The sequence below is a fragment of the Stegastes partitus genome, unplaced genomic scaffold (genome assembly GCF_000690725.1).
Source record: "Stegastes partitus isolate 25-593 unplaced genomic scaffold, Stegastes_partitus-1.0.2 Scaffold1248, whole genome shotgun sequence".
NCBI classification, from domain to species: domain Eukaryota; kingdom Metazoa; phylum Chordata; class Actinopteri; family Pomacentridae; genus Stegastes; species Stegastes partitus.
Window position 1 is genome coordinate 21,870 of NW_007578979.1, and position 16,034 is coordinate 37,903.

The 16,034-nt window shown below is 40.6% G+C and overlaps 1 protein-coding gene across 1 annotated transcript in view; it reads left to right on the forward strand.

Annotated features, from left to right (window-relative positions):
- LOC103369147 (inositol-trisphosphate 3-kinase B) overlaps positions 1-16,034 on the forward strand; it is a 43,353-nt gene that overhangs the window by 15,382 nt on the left and 11,937 nt on the right. The gene's annotated exons all lie outside the window — the stretch shown is intronic.

The following is a 16,034-nucleotide window of genomic DNA, read 5'->3' on the forward strand; positions in this document are numbered from 1 at the left end:
CCAGAAGCTGCTGCCTGGAGTTCAGAGGGTTCAATTTAAACCAGAGCTGGTTTTTTTATGACCAGAGCAAAACATTGTGACACACATTCATGTTTTTTATGTGTTAGTTTGAGTCGTATTGAGACGGGAAACCTGAGGTGCAGCTTCTAAACAGCGACTCTAATGCTGTGGATCAGTTTTATTAATTTGGGGCCACGTTTCAGACTTTATTGTTTTCGCTGCTCATTGTTCGATATAAGCGACATGGCTGATTTCGCTCGATGTGGTTCCACTGATATAACATCAGCTTTGTTATTTCACACCTCCGACTCTGTGCAGCTCCTGACCCGGCCTCTAAACTGTCGTGTCGGTGGTTTTGCGAATTCTCGTCACGCTTCTGCTTCATGTGGTGAAAGTTCATCGCATGTTTTAAATCTGTTGCTGTGAACCGAAGCTCGACTCTGAACCGTTATATCACGACTCTGCAAAATCAGACGTAAGGTTCTGCAGTTTGATCATCATGATGTCAGACACAGATTCATCTCACTGATCTGCTCTGAGGTCTGATCTTCCACGTCTCCGCCAGGGTGCGTGAAACTTAGCTTCGTAGTTGTTGTGTGATTCTGCCAACAAACAAACAAACAAACAAACAAATGGTACTAACAACGGCAGTATTTGTCTCCCTTCTTTATGAGATTTCATTAAATTCAAAAGGTCGAGCTACAATTATGAGTTTAGTTGCACTCGAGCTGCACGTTCACTGCTTTACTCCGCACGTTCTCCGCTGCATGCGCTGCAGACGATGGAGTCGAAGCTGCACAGCGTCTCTGAAACATCTTCATCTGTGGAACGATCGGCTAGTTTACTAATCGAACGGTGACGTCTGTGCAGAGAAAAGGCAGGAGATGAAATAAAGATGAACAATAAACGTGCTCATCGCTGGACCAGAAATATCTCCTGAAAACACACTGAAACATGAAAACTGCTTGTTCCCCTTAAATGAACCACATGTTGGTGACCAGTGAGTTAAATCGTTTTATTAATGCTGCTGGTTTAATTTAGAGGCACTGAAATCCAACTTCACTTCCAGAAAAATCCACTTCAGGTTGCCAGACTTTCTGATTTAAGCGTTCGTTTTTCCCCCCAAACTTGAAAGACGGATTTTGTCTCGTTGCGTACCGTCATTTCCTCGTCTTTGGTTGAGCTTCAGCAGAAAAATGCGAAGAAACGAGCTAATGCTATTAGCTTTAGGTTCTTTAAGATCCTTTATTTTCTGTGCAGTGATCGTTGTTGAAACTGCTTTTTTTTTGTTGCTTTGTTTTGAGTCTTCTGGAAACAAACTGAAAGTGAAGGTTTCGCTGCAGCAGAACATTTTGAAGAAACGTCCTGACGTCAGACGCACAACGCTGAAAGAACATTAAGCCAAATCTTAACATCAGTTTATAGTGACAAGCATAAATGAATAAAGTTGATCCGAGTTAAGCTGCTTGTTTAGGTTAAATGTCGTATTTTTATTTATTTTTAATTCCTCTCAAATGATCATTGCTGGAGCTTCAATTTCAGGATTTTTACCTTGAAATTCCCCATTTTTATCATGTAAATATTGATTTTATCCAAATGTAAACGATAAAATAAGATTTTGTCGTTAAACTTAGCAACTTATGCTACTGATAGAAAATACACACAACACTAAATGAGCATCAAACCTCATTTTTGCACTTTTTCTAAACTTCAAAAAGCAACACAGCGTCATTTTAAACTAACAGAATCCACTGAAGGATCACTTTTTGTACGTCACGCGTGTTGAAGCTGAACCGTACCTGCTGGAGAACACGTGTTGTCGCTCCGCCGCCGCCGCCGGAGCAGCAGCGTCGCTTTGTGCTGCTGTGTCATTTTAACGCTGCAGCAGCTCAACAGGCCTGCTGGCTGTGTGTGTGTGTGTGTGTGTGTGTGTGTGTGTGTTGCTGTAGGTGTGTGTAGGTGGTTGTGTTTTTATTTGTAGGCAGAGAAAAGTTCACGAGGCCGCCTCACTTCTGCTTCGAAACACGACTTTAACAAAGGGTTGCGTAACCGACTCGTCCCTTTCTGTGTTCTAAGATGCAGCTTTTAGATTTCGGTGCATTTTTCACTCCGACTGACCGTCCTGGACCGATATCCCGCCTCGATTTGTTTAAATGAATCCACCTGCTGCATTTGAATAGTGTTTGTTTTCGCTCTTTGCATATTTCCGACCATTGTTTTTTTTTATTTTTTATGTATTTACCAGCTGCAGCAGAAGTTATTAGTCGTCTGGATTCTCCTCTTCGTGAGAGAAGCGAGAGCAGTTTGCAGCTCCTGATGTGCAGTTTCTTTCTTTCTTTCTTTTTCTTTTTTTTTTTTAAGGAAACCAAACGTGCAGAAACACATAAAGCATGCATGGCTGTGTGGGAGGTATGTAGGAGAGAGAAGAGGAGTGATAAAGAGAGAAAAAGCACAGCGAGCTCAGGAGCACAAACTGGCAGAAAGACAGACGAGGAGAAGAAGAAGAAGAAGAAGAAGCAGCTCGAGAGGGAAAGTTGTACAGTTTGTTCTGCCTTCAGGGAGACATGGTGCTTCTCCTTCTTCTTCTTCTTGGATTTATTTGGTATTTAACGGTGAAAACAAACTCTTTCAGGGCATATTTTGTACCGTAAACTTTAAAACATTTTCGTATCGCTGGCAGCTGAGATTGTGGAAGCAGATTATGTAAAACACTGAAATGTTTTCATCTCCTCAGACGAACTGATGTTTTATCAAATCGGCTTGATCGCAAATCACAGATTCTACATGCCTCATTAAAAAATATATATATAAAAAAGACATCAAGAATAACTAAAATGTAAAAAATAGAAGAAATGAGTTGACCTGCAGGCAGAGTTTTAACAAACCCCGACGTCGTTTATCAGCCAGAATCTGGAAAAACTAAATAAAAACCTTTTTTTTATTGTTCACCTGACATTTTTAATTTTAATATTTGATCAGAATCACCTTGTTCTGCGTGTCTACAACAACAACACCAGTGAAACATTCAGATTTTTGGTTGAACTGAAGGCCGTGTTTTTATCAGAACCACTTTATTCTGCACGTCTCGTCTAAAAAGTCCAGAAATGAACAGTTTGCTGCCGATTCTGTTAAAAACACAAAAGAGGCACAACTGATTCTCTACGACTGACTCAGTTATGACCAACAATTAAACATTCTGAGTTCCACAGAGCAGTGAAGAGGACAAGAGAGACTAAAGTGCAGTTTCAGAGAATGCTAGGTCTCATGTTTTTTCAATATTTTACCAAGAGTCAACCATCTGAACCCGAAACCCTCCAGTGGGTTTAAAAGGCTCTTTACCTTCACAAAGTCTGCAGCAGTGACCCCTTTGTCAAAGTCAGAAACTGTCGAAACAGAACGAATCGTCAGGTTTTCAACTTTCCGACGGTCCTTGAACACACCGTGTGTGATGCGCAGTTCCAACAGTAAAATTAAATCTAAGCTTAAAATTGTTTTTTTTTCATCAAAAACTTTTTTCTAAAAGATCCATATAAAAAAAAGTCTCCAAGAATGAACAGTTTGCAGCAGATTATGTTAAAAAAGAAAAAGAAATAAATAAATCTTTAGCGTAACTGATTCTCCAACAATCAGAAATTCAGAGTTTTCGGTTGAACTGCAGCCAGTGTTTCCTCAGAGCAGAGAGGAGGACGAGAGAGATGGAAATAAATTAAATCAATTCAAATAAAACTCTCACTGACGCTTATACTGGTGAATTCCTCGTCTTATTATTTACTTCGTGGCGTGAATCTTGTGTAGAATGTTGACGTCTTATTGATGCGTACGGTAGAACTAGTAGTACTAGTAGTATAAGTATTAGTAATAGTAGTACATCCTTTACACTGGTCCATGTGCAGCATTAGGAATGTGTTTTACTACCGATCACAGAACACACGGTCCTAAATTAAACTTGCAATTTGTTCCCAGTTTGTAAAAATGTAAAAACGAGCACAATGACACCATTTTTAAACCAATTAAAGCCTAAATTCAATTAAAAATACAACAAATTACATGAGAGATTTTATTGCTTTTTGAAAAATATACTCATTTTTGGACTCGACGCCAGAAACGGCTTTGAAAAAAAATTTTAGATGTGTGCATGAAAAGTACGGAAAAGTTGCATTAAAAAAAATAAAAAATAAATAAAAATAGTATAAATAATAAGTAAAATCTCACAACTAATTAGGTTAAATGGCAACATGACTGGATTGTTTTGTTTTTTTTTAAAGAAAGAAAAAAGAAAGAAATTCCAGAGAGGTTGATGATATTTAAAGTAAAGATAATAACAATAATAATGATAATAATAATACTTATAAAGTGCTTTTCAGGACACACAAAGATGCTTCACAAAGTGGGTACCAACAAAACAAACAAACAAAAACAATGACAAATAAATAAACAAATAAATATAAAATCTATAACTAGGATATTAAAAACAGGATGGATTCACTGCACAGTGGAAAAACTTCATTAACTTGGAATTTGGAAATAATATTTCTCAGAAACGACCAATGATTTGTGTACTTTAGCATCTGTGGTTCATAAAATCTTTAAAAAAATTAAAGAAATCTGGACAAACCTCAGAGTCAAGGCTGAAAACTGACAGCGAATGTCTTAAAGGTGCAAAAAAATGAAAGTGTGCAGCACGAGTGGTGAAAAAAACAAAAAAAACAAGAGTCACTGTTGATGCATTCGTCTTCATGACCAAACCAGCAGCTTCAAGCCAAACGTTCTTCCTTTGAACTATTCACCAAACAAACCTCAGCATCAGGTAACTCTTCATTCTTCATATCAACACGTTTGCTCTGCTCTGTACCGTTTGGACTCTTGCCGGCGTCTGAGCAGAACCACACGACCTCCGACTGGCTTTCTTCTCTCCACACCTGCTGCAGATCTTCATCAGCCGCTCGTTTCTTCTCTCAGATTTCAGTTGAGTTCTGTGGAGCAGCAGCAGAGCGACGCTCGCATCAGTCAGCCGGCTGTTTGCTGCTCTGTGTAAACCGCCGCCGAGCGCCGGCCTCCATTAGAGCAGAGTGAAACTAAACAGCGACGGACGGAGAAATCGCTTAAAGGATCACATCAGGCTGTGAAAGATATTATTGGGACGAGTCGTTTCTCATGTCGAGGCACGAAAAGCTCCTTAAAGCTTCATCAGAGCGCATAAATGTGTCACGTTCTCCTGCTTCACCTCATCACAGGACCAGCTTTTACGTTATAACACGGATTTTTTATTATATTTAATGTTTTTTTTGTTGTTCTTTTTCTGTCGTAGTCGTGTGACGAAAAAACATCTGATGAAAACTTTTAACGCTGCAGCGGGAAACTTTTTCTTATCGTGCAAACACTCGTGAGATTCATGTTTGTGATAAGATATTGAGTCTGGGAGGTTCAAGATTTAAGATAACAGCAGTTTTAATGCACCAGAATCACCGTTATTATTTAGTTTATGTGCATATAAGTAGTTAAAAACACCTCCGATAAACAAAAACCAGTCTGTTAGCTGCAGGTCGGCAACAGACAGAACGATGGCTGCAGCAAGTCACTGATTATTTATCAGCAGCTTATTAAATGTAATAATTAAACTGGATATTTTTGGGTTTCAGACAAAATGAGACTCTTATTTTTTGCGGGGAACTTTTGGATATTTTTAAAAACACTAATTGGCATTTTTGACCAAACACTGAATCAGTTCATCCAGATAATAATAGTTCTATTATTTATATTTATGCTTGTTCATAAACAAAAATGCATTTGGATAAACTGCATGAAGCTGAAGCTACTCTGGACATCAACTGAAGTGTTTGTTGGTATTTGCTCCACAGTTTTCTGCTTCTAATGAATTAAAGTTTCTCACTTTTACATCACAATGAAACACGACTTCCACTCTGAGCTCTGGATGTTTTTATGAATTAAATCTTTATCTACAAAGCGTGTAAATCTGTGCGGCTGTTTTTTGCATAAACTTGCTGTGAAGTCTTGGCTGCAGCTTCAGACTATTTAAAGGTCGATGACAGAAAATGAAGCTGCAGCAGCTTCGGTGAAACGGAAGTGGGGCATTACTATAAATGATGCACACGCTGCTGCTGTTGTTGTTGCTGCTCTACTGTAATGTGGGAATGCGTCGGACGTGGCTATTTGCTGAAAAGATGCTCCTGTTGAACAAACACACTCGCTGCACAAACAGATGCCGTGCGTGGTGTCGGCACGCCCTCGGCACACAGCTTCAGCAGGACGCTTCGGATCCACTTTAACTCCCTTCGTGTGAACTTCTGAAATGTTCTCACACGCTGACCCAGACGTTAATCTGCACCGTCAGCGTTGGTCTGGGCTTCACCGAGCCGCGACTCAAAACCTCCAAAAAAAGAGTTTTTGTTTCTCTCTGTGGATGAAACTGGCCTCTGAGTCCACGACTGTAAGTGAACACAAAATATCACCACACACACACACACACACACACACACACACACACACACACACACTGTTTTCACTGCAGTGGAAAATCTTCACTACCACGGCGGTGGGTTGCTAGGCGACGCTGTGACGTCAAACCGAGTTTCCCTCTCACAGCTGTACTGTGTGTGTGTGTGTGTGTGTGTGTGTGTGGTGTGTATGGTGTGTGTGTGTTAGAGCGAGAGGGGAAACACCGGTCAGTTCTTTATTTGGTGTTTTCGTTGCTTGTGCATGTCTGAGGCGCTGCTGCTGCTGCTGACATTGTGGCAGCGCTGCAAAGTAACTAAATACACTTACTCGAGTACTTTATTTACTTTGGGTACAGTCCAGAGGTACTTTACTCGAGTACTTCCTTCGTACCTCAACTTCACTGCGTTTCAGAGAGAAGTTTGCACTTTCTGACCTGCAGATTTGGTTTAATAACACAAAGAACAACCTGCTCCTCTGGTCTCTGGTTCTGATCCGTGCTGCATCTATTTATTGATCCAGTAGGTTGGGTTTTGCTCTCAGTCTCTCTGAGGAAACACTGACTGCAGCTCAACCTGAAACTCTCAGAACGGTTGAGCAGAGGAGCTCGGTATTGTCTTTTGTTTTTGCAGAATCTGATTCTTTTTGGGGGAATTTTAAATGAGACGAGTTGAATAAAGTGACTCCAGAGTTCAAGCTAAGATTTGCTTCATTTCTTCCAATGAAACTGAATGTTAGAGGACCGCCAGGAAGCTAAAAAAAAAACATCCACCAATTCCTTCTTTTCTGGCTGCAAAAAGAAAAAAGGTGTCATATTGGCTTTTTAAAAAATATAGATATTACACGTCTTTCAAACTCAGCAGAAGGTTTTAGGGTTCAGAAAGTTAAGAGTGATTTTCTAACATGATGCAAGATTATTACAGAAGTATTAAAAGCAGTTAAATCAGCATCTTTAGATTAATTAATGCATCAGGAATCATAATCTGAATGATGTCCCTCCTCATCGGGACGGCTTTAACTTTTGGTTCTTGAAGTTTGTTTCGTCCCTTTTGTTCTTTCACTGAAGCAACAATTGAAATGCAGTAATGAGTATTTTTAGCCTGTGATTGTGGTACTTTGACTCATCCGAGTGCTGGTTCCACCGCCGACAGACAGAACGCTGGATGCAGCTCGGTGGGGAAACCCTGCAGCTTGTGACACTCGATTGCAGCAAAAGGGACGTAAAGATGCGCCTATAGATGCTATAGGAGGCTTCGTGCTTTTATTAGCTCCTCTGCAGCTTTCAAAGTTCCAGGACTCCGTGCTGTTTGTTTGTTTGTTTGGTTTGTTCAGCGGAGATCTGCAGCCGGATAATCTCTTTAATGTTCCACGCTGACCTGAATTTTGGCGGCAGGTCTTCTTATCTGAGTGCAGCTCGGAGTTACAACATAACTGAACAGCAGCCACATCACAAACATTCTGTCAGCTGTCCCCCTTTTTTTTTTTTTCTCGCCTTTTTTCTATCTGTCACTTCTGCAAAGCTGTTGTTCCACCGGCCGGTTGCTAAGAGATGCGCCGTGCACCCTCCGCCACATCGTCGCGGCTTGAATCGTTCGATTGTGCTAAAACTTTCTGCAGACGCTCTGCAGCAGCTCGTATCTGCAGGGGGACCTTGCGGTGAGCGGCATCGGGCTTGTTGTTTCCTCCGAGGCTCTCCGTCGAAAACATGCATCAGTGTCTCCCTGCTCGTGTCTAACCCAGAGTTACCCCCTTTATTTACCACCGACTGTTCAACGCCATTCCCCCCCTTCGCTGCTGCCTGCATGCAAACGAGCCGTGCACCAGGTTGTGACCTCGGCTCTCCCGGTCAGCAAGAAAACATGTTCATACGTGTGCGAGTAGCTGCGAGGAGGAATCTGCACATGTGACGAACGGCACGATGCACATGTTGGGAGATGATAATCAAGAGGCCAATAAAAGCTCGCTCTCTTGTTTACGGAGGCCCTTTTTTTTTTTCTGTCCTTCTTTTGTTTGTAGTCAGCGGCGGATGTGGAAAATACTGTCGCTGAGGCAAGCGGCAACCCCCCCCAACTTCCTGTCTGCAAGAAGTTCCTTCGCTTACCGTTTCCTCTCTCTCTCTGTGCATCGCTGTTTCTGTCTCTCAATGGAAACTTTGCTGCTTTTCCTGCTCCTGCTCTTGTCATCCAGCCGGTCTGTGGACAGAGATAGGAGAGGGCCAGAAAACCGACGAGAGAGCAGCAGTGAAGGGACGGCTTTGACAGCTCAGACGCTCACAAGTTTCTCGTTTTTAAAATGCAAACTGGCTTCAGTTAAATCAAAACCCGTAAAAACTCAGCATCAGTTTGAAAAGCAGGTTTTCTTTATGAAAAAACTGCAAAATTACACCATTTATCAGGATTCCTGGCAGTAAAGGAGCCTAGAAAAGTGTGTATTAAACATTTACACAACAGATTGATGCTTTTGTCTTGTTTTTAGCTCACTAACAAAAAGGCCTTTCTTACTTTCAAGCTCACCTTCACCTACTTTGACCTGGATTTTTTTTTTTCAAATGCAAATCATTTGGTTATACTTTTTCCGCCCTCCTTAATCAGTATTTCCGTCCTTGAGCATCGGTGGTTTGAGGGACGCCAGCAGCGCTCCTGTTACCAGAACAGTCAGTTGTTGAATGAATCATGTGTGATGTGTGTTATAATACAATCATAAAACCATCTTATTCCATCAAAATCACTCCAAAGTTCTCTGAAAACAAACTAATCAGATTCTGTAAAAGAAAGAAAACGTGAGATTTTACAACTTTCCGACAGTCCTTGTGTGAATCATGATATGTTTCCATCTTTAAAAAAAAGAACAAACCTCAGCTTAAAATCGTGATATTTAATTAAAAGAACTCTCATTTAAAAATTGGCCAAAAATAACACGTCTATATTCACCAGATTTTGTAAAAAACAAAAAATTCTGCATTCCACGACACAACCGAGACGACACGACCGACGCGACTGTGAGCGACAGACGCGTGACAAAAATTCAGAGAGTTTCCGGCTGAGCTGCAGGCAGTGTGTCGCCGGAGCAGAGCCGAAGGAGAAGCTGACTCTAAGGGAGACGCAGTTCTTCCCCTCGAGGCATTCATCAGTGAAAATAAACACTTCCAGGACGTCTTTTATAACGAGAAGCATTTAGAGACGCACTCAGGAAACATATACACGTATAAGTGTTGCTCTGGCTCCGCTGTATACATGACGGTGCTGCAGCATAACTCAACGTACAGGAATAAATGTTCAGAACAGAATAGATATTAGGAAGGAGACTGGATACTGGATTGTCTCATATTTACCTCCTGGAGGTTTGTGGCAGGAATTCTTCAGCCCTCTGATGGCAGGTTTGAAAGTTATTGCTAAAGAAAAACACCAAAATGACCCCATTTACCAGCCAGAAACTGTCAGAGCAGAAAGAGTTAAGGGATCGTACCGTTTCCCACGGTCCTTGAATCAATCACGTGTTCCACTAGGAAAATTAAAATTGTAAAATTTCATCAAAATTTCGTCAAAACACAAAAACAGTAAAAAAAAAAAACCCAAACAAACAAGAAATTCTGCACCACGAAACACAAATTAGACGTGAATTGGACACGAAACGACACTAACGAGACACAAAATGACAAAAACGAGGCAAAAAGACACAAAATGGTAAAGACTAGACAAAATAATAAACAAGAATCAAAACAGAGACGACAAGAGAGACCGAGAGGAAAATCCAACCTACTGGATCTATAAATAAATGCGGCTCGGCTCAGAACCAGAGAACAGAGGCTGTTGGAGATACACTCAGCACGGTGGAACGTCTTCCTGCTGTTTCTATTAGACCTTCTTGTCTGATGATGAACAGCAGCAAACTGAGGCTACGTGTGTTTAATCCGATCATATATGATGGTGTTTGGTTTAAAAAAGTTTAATTATCTCCCAGTGGAGACTCTGCAGGGACCACCAGCTCTGTTAGATCAGGGCTAAAATCACATTAAACCTTTGAAACCTACATTTTCAAAGAAGCTGCTGGACATAGTTTTGTGTTTTCTTATATTTTTCTTTCACTATCAAGTGTTAAACCTCATGGGATTCAGAGGAACTCGTTCTTTCTTTCTGCTGCAGTCGTGCGTTTACCTGCGTACCAGCGTACCAATGTGAATTCAGTGAAGGAATCTTCTTCTTTTCGGTGTAAAAAGTTGTATTTTGGAGCTGCATGTAAACACACCTGCTCCTCGTTGAGTCACGGCTCGCTGACTCAGCGCCGCCGCCACGTTTAGGCTTCATCACACACCCACAGTTCAGTGAATAGCAGCAGCAGCAAGAAATGTACAATTAGCTGTTAACTGTTATCATAGGACAGCAGTGTTAAAGCACTACTTACTAAAGTGTTAATGTCACTGGAAGACGGACAAATCAGTCAGTATGGAGGCTGCAGATATACCGTTTCTGTTTTCAAAACGCAGTAAATGTTCAATATTGAGGCCAACAGCAGACGACGTGCAGACGATACAACAAACTGGTTAATTAAAAATACACTCAGCTGATTGGTTAGTTAAAGCCTTAAACGCTGCTACAAAGAGAGGTTTACAATAGCTGACATTCATCTTGCAGCAGTTTTACAAATAAAGAATATTCAGAATGTATTTATGTGCCAAAAAAATGTGTAAAATATCAGTAGAAAAACTGTAAAAATCTGGCAGCAAAGGTTCTAGAAAAAATATGTTCAAAAACTCTAATAAAAAAAAGAAAAATGAGGCTAACGTCTTTAAAATCTATATTTTTCTTTTGAAAATGTGTATACAGTGAGAATGACAGATTTTACAGTCATAGATTGCATAATAATAATGATAATAATCTATATTTGCAATATAATTCAGATTTTTAATGTGGATGTTGCAGTTTTGGTCTTTTTTTTAGTTGTTAAAATGCAAATTAATACTTTTTCCTCGGTGCTATCAGCAGTTATTGTCTGTAATTTAACAAAACTGGGACATTTTGTATAATGATAATAATTTGTTAAAAGTTGGTAAAATGGTTGGTTTTACTATTGGAAAAAAACAAACATAAAACAATATAAACTTATTTTAATTGCTGGTGAATTTGTTTCCATCTTTTATCTTCGTTTTCTCGTCTATAAAATATCAGAAAAATCTGTGTTTCCAAAAAGCCCAATATGACAAATGTCTTGTTTTATAGAAACGTATTCAGTTTAGGAGGAAATGAACCAGAAAATATTCACATTTAAGAAGCTGTAATCAAAGAATTTAGACATTTTCTTTCTGAAAAATGACCCAAACTGAATAATTGATTGTTAGACTCGTCAGGACGGTTGACAGCTGATAGATTTGTTGTTGTAGCGTCGACGTCCCACCGTCTAGTGTGTGTCTTCTTTTTGTTTAATTAGTAAGTAAGTAAGTAAGTAACACTTTATTTGTATAGCGCTTTTTAAAACAACATGTTACAAAGTGCTTTACATAGAAAGAAATAGATAGAACAAATAGGAAAAACAAGAATACGAAAACAGTTTCAGCAAGCAGAATACAAACTTTCTGACACACACCATGNAAAAGAATATAAACTTATTTTAATTAATTAATTAATATTTTAATTTCCATCTTTTATCTTCGTTTTCTCGTCTATAAAATGTCAGAAAATCTGTTTCCAAAAAGCCCAAGATGACAAATGTCTTGTTTTGTAGAAAACGTTTTCAGTTTAGGAGGAAATGAACCAAAAAAATATTCACATTTACGAAGCTGCAATCAAAGAATTTAGACGTTTTCTTTCTGAAGAAATGAGCCAAACTTGATAATTGATTGTTAGACTGATTGTCAGGACAGTTGACGGCTGATAGATTTGTTGTTGTAGCGTCGACGTCTCACAGTCGAGTGTGTGTCTTCTTGTTTTTAATTACTCGTGTTTCAGTGTCACGCTCAATTCGTTTGTAACACACATAAGTAGAGAAACATGGTTTTCCTCTGAACTCCGTCTGGACTCGGGGATGTTGTGACCCGGCTGGACCATTTGCATGTCCAGATTGTGTGTTTTTTTCCCCCCACTTTGCCAAACAAATGAAGCAGGATCGTCGATTCCTGCACACACACAAATGCTGCGGCGTCGCGTGAAGACGACGCACGAGTGCTGCAGGTGGAAGCTTCCACTGCACGGCTCGTCTCTGCGTCGTCCGGCCGACCGAACGCTAATCGCTCACGATGTGGTCCGCGTGGCTCTGCTCGGCGTGGAGCGTCGTGGCGTCGCTCGGAGCCATCGTCCTCATCGCCGGCCTCCACCTGTGCAGCAGCCACACTCAGGTACTCTCACCTGCTCTGAGGTTTGACAGCCAGCTTTTATTGAGCAATAATAGCGCTGCTGCAGACATTCATCTCGCAGAGCAAACTTCTCCTGTAACAATGTCTGCTGTGACTCCCACTTGAGACGCTCCAGACTTTCTCGGCTCCGACACGCCAGCTGTCAGTGGGCAACGTGGAGGAGCGATGAGCTAGAAAGAGCAGAGACGCTGGCGGATCACCAAGCTGCAGCCTCAGACTGCTGCTGTCTGGAGAAAGATGCTTTAGAAAGAGACAGAAGGGGGAAAATGCTCGGTGTTTGTGCTCCAAGAGCCAAACCGCTGCTGCTTTTCTGTCTGAAATAATGATTAAGATACATCGGCTCAGGGTTTTTGAAGAGTTTTAGTTCAGTTCGACCTGAAAATGTGACTGTGCATGACTTCTGCTGGAACATCAATGCTGATTGATGTCACTTCATCTGGGGCTGAACAATTAATTCAATTAACGAATCACAAATTCTTCAATTCAGGATGTACTTTATGCAGAAGGTTTCTTCATTTTAAAAAAAAATGATTACTTTAATTCCATCGCACATCATGCAGTCCTGTTCAAACTGCGATGCCACCTGAAAAAAAACAAAAAAAATACATGTTGTAATCAGTTTATATATGAGGTTCTTGTCTTGGCATTAGAACATAGAGCAGTACGTATTTTGTTGGTGTTAAATCTGTAACGCTGTGAATATTCAGCTTAAGCTTTACAAATTTGTGCCCTAAATTAGAAATATCTGCCAGAAAAATTCTAACTTAGCCCCTAATTCAGCCACCAAACTGATCTGTTTCTGTGTTTGGATAGAGGACCAGATGTGTAACATTCATGTTGCTCTGCATTACAGATGTTGTACAGATGCGTCATAGCCTCTGCTTGTTGTTTTCTTTGCAGATGATGATGTTCTGTCAATGTAAATACTTAGTCAAGAAGAAACCTGCAAAAAATATTGAACCTGTTGATTTAAACAGGCTGGAAACGTGTAAATAGTTAAATATCTGGAGTTTGTGGAGACGGAAAAACCACAAAGAGACACAAATGAACAAAACAGAACAGAAAGCAACAAAAACAAGACTCAAAATAAGAAAAAGAAAACGCAAAATGACAAAAAAGAGACACAAACGGCAAAGACAAGACAAAATAACAAACAAGGGACAAAACAGAGATGACAAATAAAACCTGCTGGATCAGTAAATAAATGCAGCATGGATCAGAACCAGAGAACAGAGGAGCCTTGTGGAAACTCCTAGAAAATGTTGGACATGTTGGATTCAGATTTCTTTGGGGTTTTTTTTTTGCAAAGAAAGAAATTCAGTTTTCATTATTTTCATTTAAATGATTTCTGTAGTCGTGTGTCGTTCTGCACACAAGACTTTTCTCTCCGTCTTCGTTCTGTTTCCGAGGAGCTGCAGGAAAAAATGAACCAACACTGAGTAAAAAATTAGTTTCAGTTCGCCGCCTGCTGTTCTGCTGATTCGTTGAAGATAACGACAGAACATATTTAATAACATGAAGTAAATGAAGTTATCAGGTTCAGGCGGTGACCTTTATAGTGTCCCGACTCAAACCACACTTTATTCTGAGAGACTTTCCCGACTTTACTGAGTTTTAATCTTCTTTAAACCGTCTTTACTTTCTGTTTTTCCTTTAAACACCAAATAATGTTTTTGTGGGTCTTTGTAGGTTGGATTTTTATTTAAGATTGTCTTTATTTTTTGAGTTGATTTGAAGAAACACAACCACTGATGTGTAATTATGAGGCTAAATGTTTTGCTGTAAATGACACCAGTTGGGTTCATTGGGTTCATCTCTGTTACTTAAACACCGACACACTGAGATTTCCAACACAAGCTTCAGCGTCTTCCTCAGAACCACACTGGAGCTGCTGCTTTTGGCCGACGCTCTTGCTTTTTATCCGGGAAAAGGTCACGAGATCAGAGCGTGATAAATCTGCCCAAACCGAAAACAAGATCTGCAGAGTTTCCAAGGAAGCGTCCCAAAGCTCCAGAGTCGTTTAGATCAGCTTCAGTTCGGACGCAGCCTCAGGATTCGTGTCTCGATGCCAAACTTTGTATCCTGAAGGCCGATAATCGCGGCGCTGCTCCCTCGCTGACCTCGCTCTGGGTTTTCCACACGTCAGAGTGTGTTCGTGGAGTTTTTCCTCCTCGACCCTCCACTGGTGCAGAGAAAAAAGCCCTCATGTGACTCCTGGCCGAGCAGAAGGTCCGACACGTGTGTTTGCTGCCCGGCGTGTGCGTCTCACCATAGATAGTCAAGCTGATGAATTTTCAGCAGATTATGTGACAGAGGTTATAGATCTCCTTCTATGGTCCTCCTCTCCCTTATCTCGTCCTCCTTCTCGCCTCGTCTTTTCCTCCTCCGCTTGTTTGCAGACATAATATTATTTCTCCTGCTGTTTGCGAAGCTTCTTTAACCTTCAGAGCTCCTGTGTCTGTTTCCAGATGCACGATCTGGACGTCATGAGGAGAATCTGATATTTTTAGGACAGAAATTCCCCAAAAAGTTGTTTTTTTTTTTCTGGAGTTGCAGAGAACAAAGAAAGTCTTGCTGGACTGAAATCAGATTAGTAGCAGCAAAACCAAATCTGCACTTTAATCTTGTGATTAAATCAAACATTTTTCCACAGACGTCAGTGTGTTGATCTCCTTTGTGTTCACTTCTTCAGCCTTTTCAGACTCTTTAAGACTGTAGATTTGCTTATTTAAACCCGTGTTTAGTGGAGATTGTTCATCAGGATGATAAAAAACACTGTGATCTTATAATGATTGCAATTTAATGCAGCAGGAGAACGATTCTACTGGAGCTGTGATGAACCAAAGAGAGTCTTGGTGGACTGAAATCGTAGCTGCTCGCAGGAAAAACAGAAAGTCCACACTCTACCTGCAGCCTCATTCGCCTAAATCAATATAAAAACTCGTATTTTCAGCACATTAAACCACTTAAAGCTGGTTATTTTCTACTGAAATGATAAGAACATGTTCAGATTCACATGATTCCTGCATCAGTTTGAATAAATCGCAGGAAGACCGACGACTTCTTTGACTTGCGGTGAGTTATTTTGGAGCTGACGTCCAGCAAACGCTCACCAAAAACCACTTTGGGACTCCTTCCTGTTGATCTGACCGTGAACTGAACGTGTCGGCTTCACGTCTGAAGTCGCAGCTCGCAATAAGTGACGGGTCTCAGCTGCACTGTTGCATCAGCAGAC